Below are 11175 nucleotides of genomic sequence, written 5' to 3'. Positions count from 1 at the left end.
GCTCGATATTATGCAGCACCCTCAAGGAGAAGAGAGAGAAAACATACCAACAGACCCTAGGGCTAAACCAGACACTATATCAGTCGCCCCTATAACTAAAAAGAATCAATGGAAGCAGAAGTCAACTCATTTAGTAGGGAGGAAGAATCTTCTCCTAAGAGGGAGCAGGAGGGAGAATCAGAAGAGGCAGCCTGTTCTGCAGCAGAGCAGTCACAAGAACAGGAGGAGGAAGAGGCTGAAATCATAAATGAGACAGAAACCACATGATCCCTATCCCTATGTGAGCTGTGAGATATGTGAAAAGATTTTAGCCATCAACCATGCGAGCGAATTCTCAGCTGGTTACTCCGATGCTGGGATGCTGGGGCCAGTAGTCAGGAATTAGAGGGTAAGGAAGCCTAGCAGCTGGGATCCCTTGCTAAGGATAAGGCCATTGACAAAGGGATTGGAAAAAAGGCAGGAGTCCTCAGTCTTTGGCGGCGACTCCTGTCAAGTGTGAAGGACAGGTATCCCTTCGAGGAAGAACTTGCAAATTCCCTGAAGCAAGTGGACCACCATTGAGGGAGGTATCCAGTATCTGAGGGAATTAGCTGTGTTGGAGGTGATCTATAACAACCTGGATGACGACCAGGTATCCAAAGACCCGGATGAAATCCGGTGCACGCAGTCCACATGGAGAAAGTTTGTATGAAGTGCACTGACGTCATATGCCAGCACTCTGGCGATAATGAGCTGGACAGACACGGAGGCACCAACTATAGATGGACTGGCCAGACATCTCCGAGAATACGAAGATAATCTCACTTCCTCCACGTGGGCCTGCGTCTCGGCTGTGGAGAAATTGACCCCAAAATTGTCCCAGCAATCCAAGAAGGATAGGCCTTCCTCATGTACTCCAACCAAGGTCTCAGCTATTAGGAGTCAGCCTTTTTCTGTTCAAGGGAGAAGGTACCGGTGACACACACCACATGAAACCCTGTGGTTCTTCCTGCGTGACCAGGGGAGGGCATGAGGAAGTGGGATGGTGAACCTACCTGGAGACTAGAAGCTCAGGTACAGGAACTACAAGGAAAAACAACAGCCAAAAAGCATCCATCCAGGAAAATCGGTGCTCCAGTGTCTGTTGAGCAGAGTAGAAGGGCTGATTGTACTTTTGACCCTGATGAAGGGACTTCTGTTTTGCAGTTACAAAAATCAAGTAATGAAGACTCTGACCAGGAATAGAGGGGCCCCGCCTTCGGCCAGGTGGAGGCAAGGGACAACCAGGTTTACTGGACTGTGTGGGTTTGATGGCCTGGCACATCAGCCCCATAGGAGTATAAAGCTCTAGTGGACATCGGTGCACAGTGTACCCTAATGCCATCAGATTACAAAGAGGCAGAATCCATCTGTATCTCTTGGAGTATCTCAATGGAGTCCTATACAACAAGTCGCAGAAACTGCTGAAGGAGAAGGTGAATTGAGTCAGTTTGCAGAGGTGAAAGCCATCCAACTGGCTTTGGATATTACTGACCGAGAAAAATGGCCAATGCTCTATCTCTGTACTGACTCATGGATGGTGGCAAATGCCTTATGGGGGTGGCTACAGCAATGGAAGCAGAGCAACTGGCAGTGCAGAGGTAAACCCATCTGGGCTGCTGAATTACAGCAAGATATTGCTGCTTGGGTAGAGAACCTGGTTGTAAAAGTGCGTCATGTAAATGCTCACATACCCAAGAGACGTGCCACTGAAGATCATCAAAACAATGAGCGGGTGGAGCAGCCTGCTAGAATTGAAGTGGCTCAGGTGGATCTGGACTGGGAATGTAAGGGTGAGCTATTTATAGCTCGATGGGCCCATGACACATGAGGACATCTAGGAAGGGATGCAACATATAGCTGGGCTCGTGATCGAGGAGTGGACTTGACCATTGACGCCATTGCACAGATTATCGATGAATGTAAAACATGCGCCATAATCAAACAAGCCAAGCGGCTAAAGCCTATCTGGTATGGAGGAAATATGGCTGAAATATCAATATGGGGAGGCCTGGCAGATTGATTATATCACACTCCCACAAACCCACCAAGGCAAGCACCATGTGCTTACGATGGTGGAAGTGACTACTGGATGGTTGGAAACATATCCTGTGACCCATGCCACTGCCTGGAATAGTATCTTTGGCCTTGAAAAGCAAGCTTTATGGTGTCATAGCACTCAGAAAGTATTGAGTCAGACAATGGGACTCATTTCCAAAACAACCTCATAAACACCTGGGCCAGGGAGCATGGCATTGACTTGCTGTATCACGCACCATCCTCTGGGAAAATTGTACGATACAATGGACTCTTAAAAACTACCCTGAGAGTAATGGATGCTGGGACATTCAAGCATTGGGATACACATTTAGCAGAAGCCGCTTGGCTAGTTAACAATAGAGGATCAGCCAGTCTACCTGGTCCTGCCCAATAAAAACCCCTATGTACTGTGGAAGGAGAAAAGATCCCTGTAGTACATATAAGGAACTGCCTGGGAAAAACAGTCTGAGTTATTTCTTCCTCGAGAAAAGGCAAACCTATTCATGGGATTATTTTTACTCAAGGACCTGGGTGCACTTGATGGGTAATGCAGAAGGATGGGGGAGTCCAATGTGTACCTAAAGGAGATTTAATCCTGGGTGAAAATAATCCATGAGTTGAGTTGTATGATGGCAGTGTTACATGATGCTGTATGTCATCACTACTGTGGCTGCCATATATCAAAAGTATTATAGCAGGAACCTCTCGCTGCTAGCTAAGCTAGAGGGAAAAGGAGGAATTCATTGCAATGTTAAAACTTAAGGCCTAGTCCAAAGCGACCAGGGGTGGAGAATGTAACGGATATACCTTTAAATTGTTGTAACCCATAATTTGAGTTGCATGTTATAGGAACCTCCTGAACCAATGGAGGATAAGCCTTACAAGAAGCAGTGCAAGTGCAGCAGTGACCCAATCTGAGCTGGCTTTGGTGCCCAATAACTCCACGCAACACACCACCTCTCCTGTCCAGAGTGACCACCATTAACAGATGGAGCCCAAAGTCATGGACTAAATGAACTCAATGGACATTATGTGGACATTTTGTGGACATTTGTGGACATTTTGCAGACATTTTACAGGGGTGGTCCATAGACTAAGGGAATGATATCTGTATTATCTCAAAGGATGGGTAGGGTGGTGGTGCTTAATAAGGATGTATTGGATAGTGGTACCTGAACATGATGTAAATGGTACGGAATAAGGGATGGAAAATGTGCTGGTTTTGGCTGGGACAGAGTTAATTTTATTCATAGTAGCTGGTATGGTGCTATGTTTTGGATTTGTGATTAAACCAGTGTTGATAACACAGGGGTGTCTTTTTGTTATTGCTCAACAGTGCTTACACAGAGTCAAGGCCTTTTCTGCTCCTCACACTGCCCCCACAACAAGTAGGCTGGGGGTGCACAAGAAGTTGGGAGGGGACGCAGCCGGGACAGCTGACCCCAACTGACCAAAGGGATATTCCATACCATATGATGTCATGCTCAGCAGGAAAATCTAGGGGAAGAAGGAGGAAAGGGGGACGTTCAGAGTGATGGCGTTTTATCTCCCCAAGTAACCATTATGCGTGATGAAGCCCTGCTTTCCTGAGGATGGCTGAACACCTGCCTGCCGATGGGAAGCAGTGAATGAATTCCTTGCTTTGCTTTGCTTGCGTGCGTGGCTTTTGCTTTACCTATCGAACTGTCTTTATCTCAACCCACGAGTTTTCTCACTTTTACTCTTCCAATTTTGTCCCCCATCCCACTGTGAGGGGAGTGAGCAAGTGGCTATGTGGTGCTTAGTTGCCAGCCAGGGTTAAAACACGACAGAAGGCTCCAGGGAGACCTTATTGTGGCCTTTCAATACTTAAAGGGGGCTTATAAGAAAGATGGGGACAGACTTTTTAGTAGGGCCTGTAGTGACAGGACAAGGGTTAATGGTTTTAAACTAAAGGAGGGTAGATTCAGACTAGATATAAGGAAGAAACTGTTTATGATGAGGGTGGTGAAACACTGGAACAGGTTGCCCAGAGAGGTGGTAGATGCCCCATCCCTGGAAACATTCAAAGTCAGGTTGGACGGGGCTTTGAGCAACCTGATCTAGTTGAAGATGTCCCTGCTTATTGCATTGGACCTTTAATGGTCCCTTCCAACCGAAACCATTCTATGATTCTATGATACTATGTCAGGAAGGCATATGGGGCAAGAAACCTTTGTGAGCTTTGTCATGCATTGTATAATGTGAAAGGCAAGATGCTAACTGCAGTACAACGTGCTTAGAAGAATAAACGCTACCTGAGATTCTGAGCTTTTACCTCATAGTCAATGTGACCTGAAGACTCAGCCTTGGGGAAATTAGTTTATTTTATTACCAATCAAATCAGAGTAGGATAATGAGAAATAAGAACAAACTAAAAACACCTCCCCCCCCCCCCCCGCCTTCTTCCTGGGCTCAACTTTAATCCCGATTGTCTCTAACTCCTCCCCCTGAGCGGCACAGGGGGATGGGGAAACCTTGTTTCTGCCGCTCCTTCCTCCTCACACTCTTCCCCTGCTCCAGTGTGGGGTCCCTCCCACAGGAGACAGTCCTCCATGAACTTCTCCAACATGGGTCCTTCCCATGGGCTGCAGTTCTTCACGATCTGCTCCAGCGTGGGTCCTTTCCATGTGGGTCCTTTCCACGAGGTGCAGTCCTTCAGGAACAGACTGCTCCAGCCTGGGTCCCCACAGGGTCACAAGTCCTGCCAGCAAACCTGCTCCAACGTGAGCTCCTCTCTCCATGGGGCCACAGGTCCTGCCAGGAGCCTGCTCCAGTGCTGGCTTCTCATGGGGTCACAGCCTCCTTCGGGCATCCACCTGCTCCGGCGTGGGGTCCTCCACGGGCTGCAGGGTTGATATCTGCTCCACTGTGGACCTCCATGGGCTGCAGGGGGACAGCCTGCCTCACCATGGTCTTCTATGTGGGCTGCAAGGGAATCTCTGTTCTGGTGCCTGGAGCACCTCCTCCCCCTCCTTCTTCACTGACCTTGGTGTCTGCAGAGTTGTTCCTCTCACATATTCTCACTCTTCTCTCCCCGAGCTGCAGTTGCACAGCAGTTTTTTTCCCCTTCTTAAATATGTTATGACAGAGTCACCACCACCATCACTGATTGGCTCAGCTTTGGCCAGCGGCGGATTCGTCTTGGAGCTGGCTGGCATTGACTCTGTCGGACATGGGGGAAGCTTCTAGCATCTTCTCACAGAAGCCACTCCTGTAGCCCTCCCCGCTACCAAAACCTTGCAGGCAAACCCAATACAGCTATCAGGAAACTGAAGGCAAATGGGGACTTTGCAACTGATAAGGATGCAAACCTGAGGGTCCAGGATGTTGTGGGGGGGAGCGGGGACAGGGTGTGTCAGTGGATCTATGCAAACTGATGAGGGAATGTGCAGGGGAAGGGAATTTGAGAAGAACAAAGGAAGAACAGAAAGAAAGGTTATAAAAGATACCAGTTGCATGTGAAACAGGGCTGGTCAGTACACTTGTCTGAGCCCTTTGCCTGATCAATGTAGTCTGTCCTATCTTCTTATTAAATCTTTTCTTAACTATCTCGCTGCGTAATCTCACTCTGTCCCATGTGTGTGAGTGCTGCAAGGACTATGTGTCAGCTACTGGGGAGACAGGCATGAGTGGATTTGGGGCCAGCAACTAGAGTCAGACTGGGGGTGTAGGCGCCCCTGGCCTGTGGTGTCAGCAACAGGAGTAAGTGGGAGTCCCCAAGTTGAGCCCATGATGGTAATTGCTAAGTGATCTCCCTGCAGTTATCTAGACCCATGAGCTTTTTCATCTTATTTTCTCCCCCTGTCCTGTTGAGGAGGGGGAGTGAGAGAGTGGCTGGGTGGGCGTCTGGCAGCCAGTGAAGGTCAAACCCACCACACAGCCTAGAAGGAGGAAGGGGACTTGGTTATCTATAGTTGTGCTTGATGCACCAGGCTGGGCTCCAGTGGCTGGGCAGAAGGAAGTACTGGGCCCGGAGCTGCTGGAGGCTATGGCCACTCCTAACATCCCTTAAGAAGATGGACCACCTAAAGAGAGCAGGTTTTAACATCTAATCTATATGGGAGCATGAGTGGGTTGCTATGACAAAATCAGATGGGGAGCTTGCAGAGTTCTTAGCCAGGACCACATTGCCCACACTGCTGGTCCCCAGAGATATGCTTTTAGGTGGCAGGACAAATGCCAGTTGTCTGTATTACAAAGAAGCCGCTGATGAAAAGATATATTACTATGATTTTACTAGCCTCTGTTCCTTCATCGACAAAACAAAACAATAGCATCTTGGGCACCCCAAAGTTATTTTTGAGAATTTCAACACACTGACGGCCTACTTTGGAATGGTCAAAGTGAAGGTGTACCCATCTCGTGGGCTCTTTTCCCCTGTGCTTCTTGTGAGGATAAATGACAAGCTATTGTTTCCCTTGTGCCACACTTGTGCCGAAACCTGCCAGGCCCTCTGCACCCACAGGGATGAAGAAAGAGCCCTTGTGGGTAACTGGTGTTCCCTGGAACTGAACATGGCTCTGGAGAAGGGCTACAGGGTTTATGAAATCTATGAGGTTTGGCATTTTGAACAGAGGGCTCAGTTCAGTTTTTTCTCAGATTGTAGTAAAGATAAGGGCTGGCGACCGGAAGATCACGCGCTGTACGGAAAGAGTTAAGGGTCGACCCTCCCTTGTCTCCGCCCCTTATAACATGACACGCCTACTGCTGGGAGTATAAAGGTAAACTACTGCGCAATAAACGTTGAAGCTGAACACCCACACTGTGTGTGCTGACTGTTCCTTCCCCAGCCCGGGTCGGCTAGAGATCCGCCGGTATAACCTTGATATGTAACGAACGCTACATAGTGGTGACCCCGACGTGATCGGCTGCAGGCAGCAGCAATGGAGCTCGCGGAACTCGTAAAGGTACTAAAGTCGGTAGCGACGGAGGTGGGTGAGGATGGGGCGATAAGGAAAAGGCCCATGGGCGACTGCATCCAATGGATGCTACGCCGGGGAGTGCTTGGCGCTCCCACAGAAGTTTTGGACACCTCATATTGGGGGAAAATACGCAACGAGCTGACAGAAGCGATCATAAGCAATGTTGGAGGAGCCAGTGAACGGCTTCGCGCCTGGGGAACAGTAGAAAGGGTGCTCAAGAAGGGTTTGCGGCAAAGCGGTGCTGGCTTGCCGCACGTAGCGCGCTGATGGGGCATGAAGTTCCTGGGAACGAAAAGCCAACGGGTTTAGTCTTGGAGGGGACACAGGCTGGCTGGGAGGGAGCACAGCCAGGGGGGGCTGACCCAGACTGGCCAAAGGGATATTCCATACCATATGACATCATGCTCAGCATATAAAGCTGGGGGAAGAAGAAGGAAGGGGGGGACGTTTGGAGTGATGGCATTTGTCTTTCCAAGTAACGGTTACGCATGATGGAGCCCTGCTTTCCTGAGGATGGCTGAACACCTGCTTGCCTATGGGAAGTAGCGAATGAATTCCTTGCTTTGCTTTGCTTGCGCACGTGGCTTTTGCTTTACCCATTAAACTGTTCTTATCTCAACCCACGAGTTTTCTTACTTTTACCCTTCTGATTCTCTCCCCCGTCCCACCAAGGGGGAGTGAGCGAGCGGCTGTGTGGTGCTTAGTTGCTGGCTGGGGTTAAACCACGACAGTTTTTTTTTGGCGCCCAACATAGGGTACAAAGGGTTCGAGATAACGACAGATTTAATTGGAATGTGCTAGATCGAAGTTATAGCTGGTATTGCTGTTTATCTATTAATCAGCAGGTTTCTGTGCTTGCCACGGGGCTGGCTTGCCTTACTGTATATTAGAGTCTAATGCTCGTTAGTGGCTGCTTTTTGCTTTCGCTGCTTGCTGTACTGCTGAACTGCTTATCATCTTACTCTGCTGTGCCTGGGAACATTTAGATAACAGCAATGGCTATGTGCCTGGGCTGGCAGATGGCCAGGGCATCTCTGCTGTTTTTCTGTACTGCTGTACTGGACAGGCTGGAACTCCAGTGTGAACTCGAGTTGAAGGGGTGGCCTGTGGGGCACAGACGGGGCCGTCGTTACTGGGGACTGAGCCAACGGAGAAAGGGGAGGCGCAGGGAGGCTATGGCGCAGCAGGAACAAAGGAGTCGGGAAAGGTGTTCCCGTTACGAGTGGGGAGTCTAGAGCAGCCGCCCACGGAACCTTCGGCACCTTCTGCACCGGCGGATCCGCCACCTACTCAGTACCCCTGGGGCGAGTTGCAACAATGTGTGGAAAGGGAGCTGACTGATAGGTTGCTGGATTGGGTCCCGGGGGCCAATGTGGGATCCCAGCGGTATTGCGAACTACGTGAAGGAAGATGGCGGGAAGGAGAAAAGGAGGGCAAGACACCATCACCTTCTGAGGACGCCCCGTTGCATCCCAGTGATCGACGGGTGCTGGACACACAGAGAGCAGAGTGCAGGAAAAGATCTGAGGAACAAGGAGAACCGGCGTCACGGCTGACGACATCTAGGGGGGGTGGTAGGGCTCCCCCGGCACTGCCAGTGATACCTGAGCTACCAGAGGGACCCCCTACCCCTGGGGCAGTGGGAAAGCGAACTGGTATTCCCTCACAGTGGAGGGAGCCTGTACACGATTACCCCATGAGCTCTGATAGCAGTGAGGTCGAAGGGGGCGACGAGGGATCCTTGACTGTTGCTTATCCTGTGTGTTCCAAAGGTCCCCTCTGGGAAGCAGGGGTAAACCCTCGAGGGTTGCAGCCCAACTAAATATGGCAGTCTGATGTTACGATTTATGAACCCTTTAATCCACGTAAGTATCTGCATGTCACAGTTGATACCTGCAGTGGAGTTATTTTAGCCACTATGCATGCTAAACAAAACGCTCTCGCAGTTATTTTACATTGGCAGGACTGTATGGCGCAACTTGGCATTCCACAAAAAATTAAAACAGATAATGGAGCGGCATATGTCAGCAAGAAGACAAAGGACTTTTGCGCGCGCTGGGATATTCAGTTGAGTCATGGCATTCCCTACAACAGTACGGGCCAAAGCATTGTAGAACGCGCGCATCGCACATTAAAAGGGTTACTCGACCGACTAAGGGAGGGGGAAAAGATAAGCCCAGGAACAGGGGTTCCCCCTCCCCTTGACCCTCCCTTATTTCGGGCACAGCGTCTGTTGACGACGGCACTAATTACCTTAAATCATACCATTCGAGGGAACACCTATAAAACCCAGACTGCAACCCAGGCACATTTCCGGCTTGATGAGAACGAAGGGCCTTACCCTTTGGTTCAAGTACGGGACCTGCAAACCCGTGAATGGAGGGGCCCTTATTCCCTCCGTTGCCTGGGGCGTGGGTATGCGTGTGTGCAAACCGAGAAAGGGACGCTAGAATGGGTACCCAGTCAAAATATTCGACCGTATAGACATTAATCAATCTATTGAGTCTTATCTTGACAGGTTACCATTTCCCTATGCGTCCTGATGGTGTGGGGGAGTAATGAGGGAGCTGCGACGAACTACTGGCTGGATTGGGCAAAATCCATGAACTTAACGGATGCATGTCTGTATATGCCGGCTATTGGACAAGCCTCTACCTGTCTATTGTTCACCCCCCTACTTCACTAGCGATAAGGAGGACAGTTGCTGCCACAAGTCAAACCAGAGCTCCACTATCCCAGGCTTACAAAACTGGAATGTTAATAACGTCATAATAGGCAACGATACATTGAATATTTCTAAGAGCCACACCAACGCGCTTGACCAACTATCTGATGCAATACAAGTAAACTCCCTTAATTTAGGAGCTATAGCTAACATAGGCAACTGGTTTACCAATATTCCCAAACTTTTAATAACCGGGCTCATAATCTTATTACTTATTCTTGTCCTTGCTATGCTATTACCCTGTCTATTACGCTTAATTATGCGTTCTATGAGTTGTATATTAAGAAGTCTTACCACATATCGATTATTTTACGCGCAGCTTCCCCAGCGAGATCCAGAGCTACTGGAGCTAAGGGAGGGGGAAATGTAGTAAAGATAAGGGCTGGCGACCGGAAGATCACGCGCTGTACGGAAAGAGTTAAGGGTCGACCCTCCCTTGCCTCCGCCCCTTATAACATGACACGCCTACTGCTGGGAGTATAAAGGTAAACTACTGCGCAATAAACATTGGAGTTGAACACCCACACTGTGTGTGCTGACTGTTCCTTCCCCAGCCCGGGTCGGCTGGAGATCTGCCGGTATAACCTTGATATGTAACGAACACTACATCAGATTATGTAAAACTACCTCCTCCAGAAGCAGGAAGCTTCAGGCTACCCAGCCTAGTGCAGAGATGATGACAAAAAAGCTAAATATGTTGAAAACTACTAGCAGAAAGAATATGTTGTTTTGCGGCCTGAAAATATTAAGAAAACCCCTGCCAAACACCAAATTGCCAAGCTATTTTTAAATTCTCTGGGAAAAATTTGGACAGAGATCCAACCTACCCACCATCACCACAGTAAGAGAACCAGATGAGTTATATGGTTACCTCTTTTCTTTGGCTTATGATGTGTCCTCTTGTGATTTTATTGATGAGGATGTGGCCACTGTCTCACGGAAGTTTGCTTTCTGTTACACCTGAGAATATTATGTGGTGTTACAGTTGATGGCAACCATGGTATCAGGAGCTGCTCTGTCAATATCCTTTTACAAAATTTGTGGAGGACTTACCTGAAAGTCTTAGTGATAACCATTTTCCCCCCTAATAAAGTAAATATGGTTGTGATCAAAGATTTGATGAACTCTGCTTGTGAAAGCAATGAAATTGCAAAAGCTTTGGCTAAGTATGGGCATCACAGGAATCTTAGCAACCTGTACATTGTTCAGAATGTTTTTTGCCAGGGTAAAAAGAACTGCACCATCACTCTCAATATGAAATATATGGTGTTATTTATGAACCCCTGAGTTTACCTCCAGGTTGTGTCCCTAGCCAGGCAGATGTATCCTGGCAAGGCCCTGTTGTTTTTAGAAGCATTTGACCATGCTACAAGGGTGCGATATGGGTACCCAGTACCAATTTGAATGCTTCTACCCCTGAAGCTTTTAGCAGTGGTCCATTTACATATT

General features: G+C 48.7%; 1 long non-coding RNA gene across 2 annotated transcripts; it reads left to right on the top strand.

Annotated features, from left to right (window-relative positions):
* Positions 1–4419: 4419 nt before the first annotated feature.
* Positions 4420–10250, top strand: LOC148054198 (uncharacterized). Of its 2 annotated transcripts, XR_015707629.1 has the most exons (3): positions 4548–8866; positions 8948–9068; positions 9520–10250. It is a non-coding gene; the product is annotated as an uncharacterized LOC148054198 (long non-coding RNA). The 2 variants fall into 2 exon arrangements; XR_015707630.1 differs by lacking the exon at positions 8948–9068 and having other exon boundaries at positions 4420–8866.
* Positions 10251–11175: the final 925 nt, after the last annotated feature.

This window comes from Nipponia nippon, unplaced genomic scaffold, assembly GCF_047370975.1.
Source record: "Nipponia nippon isolate SJK-2023a ecotype South Korea unplaced genomic scaffold, ASM4737097v1 scaffold_33, whole genome shotgun sequence".
Classification (NCBI taxonomy): domain Eukaryota; kingdom Metazoa; phylum Chordata; class Aves; order Pelecaniformes; family Threskiornithidae; genus Nipponia; species Nipponia nippon.
The sequence above is the reverse complement of the archived record's forward strand: the minus strand, read 5'-3'. Positions and strand labels throughout refer to the sequence as shown.